A 1,609-nucleotide genomic window follows, 5' to 3' on the forward strand; every position below is an offset into this window, starting at 1 on the left:
TTTTTTTTTTTTTTTTTTTTTAGGTAGAAATTATGTGTACATTCAGCCCTCAGATCTACCAGACTTAATCAACTTCAGATTAGAAAAAATTTTTTTTTGGGGGGGTACCAGGAATTGAACTCAGGACCTTGTGCCTGCAAGGCAGGTGAGGAGCCTCTGAGCTAAATCCCTGGCCCCAGAAATATTTTTTAAGATTGTCCTTAGTACTGAATACGGGCACACTTTTATTCTTGTCATGATTCCCTAAATGATACAATATGACTACTTACATAGCGTTTGGGTTGTATTAGGTATTATAGGTGGAGATGATAGCTCTTTTATATGAGGGGCTTCAGCAGCTGTGGATTTTGGTTCTCTGTGGCTTGTGTGTCCTGTAATCAGTCATCCACAGATACTCAGGACCAACTGTGTTAAGGAGGTACAATGCGATGTTGTGATATACGTATACACTATGAGATGGCTGAGTTAATCTAATTAACATATCCATCACCTCCCGCACTTGTCTTTTTTGTGATGAGAACACTGAAGATCTGCTTGGCAGCAATTTGCAAGTATACAACACAGTATGATTAACAGTAGTCACCACGCTGTACAATAGATCTCCAGAACGTATTCACCCTGTTTGATTGAAACTCGGCACCCTCAGACCAATGTTTCCCCTCCTTTTCCTCCATCCTGTCAGCTTTAGAGGGGACCACATGGCTTGCAAACAGCTGGCTCCCTGTCCTTCTTTCTTTCTGGCGAATGCCAGGTCCTGGGGAATATCAGGTCCTGGTGACTTGGGGGACTAAGTATAGAAAAAGTCTTTGTATGTTTTCATAACCCTCATTTCCTCGGAGGTTTCCAGTCCTGGCTCTATTGGCATTTAGATGGGAACATTTTTTGCTGGTGAGATTGGAGGTGGGAGCTCTCAGTGTGCTCTAGGATGCTGGCAACATCTCTGACTTTTATCTACTACATAACAGCAGGACCCTCCCCGCTGAGAGGTGACAACCAAAAATGTGTCCAACATTGCCAGTGTTCCCTGGGGTAGGGGAGAAGAAGTGCTCTAATTCCTTTCTTCTGGTGTCTCTCAGAAGATGGACTATCCACCAGCTACCGCACCACATCATCACCCTGCTTATCCCTGTGATCCTCCTGAGCCAGCCCCAAACCCAACACCTAGGCCTCCTTCAAAACCAGCCTGATGTTCAGTGTTCTGCCACCTTTTCCTTCTCCTCCCAGAGCACTAGGTTCTATTACCTTTGCCACCTTTTTCTTGTATTTAATGGTTTCATGGAAGCACAGGTGAGGGGCTCTACAGAAATCTTGTCCTTTACACAGGTCTACACTCTTACAGCTGAGACCCCAAGGCTTGGGTTTGTGGTCAAGTTCCAGCTTCCTTGGCTTCTCCACCTCCTGCAGTGTAAGCCCCTGGATGGTGCGATTAACCATGTGCTTTATCTTCTGTGTTCTGACATTTTGACATCTGGGGTCCTGCTGGGACCGGGGCAGTGGCCCTCCCAGGGTTAACCAATTCCTGGAGACAGTAAAGGACTCACTTTGGCGTTTCTATCAAATGCTTGCCTAGCCAGAGCAAACATCATCCCACAGTCTCATTTATTGGGCT

Source organism: Fukomys damarensis, unplaced genomic scaffold (assembly GCF_012274545.1).
Source record: "Fukomys damarensis isolate Sample0158 unplaced genomic scaffold, DMR_v1.0_HiC HiC_scaffold_7, whole genome shotgun sequence".
Taxonomy (NCBI): domain Eukaryota; kingdom Metazoa; phylum Chordata; class Mammalia; order Rodentia; family Bathyergidae; genus Fukomys; species Fukomys damarensis.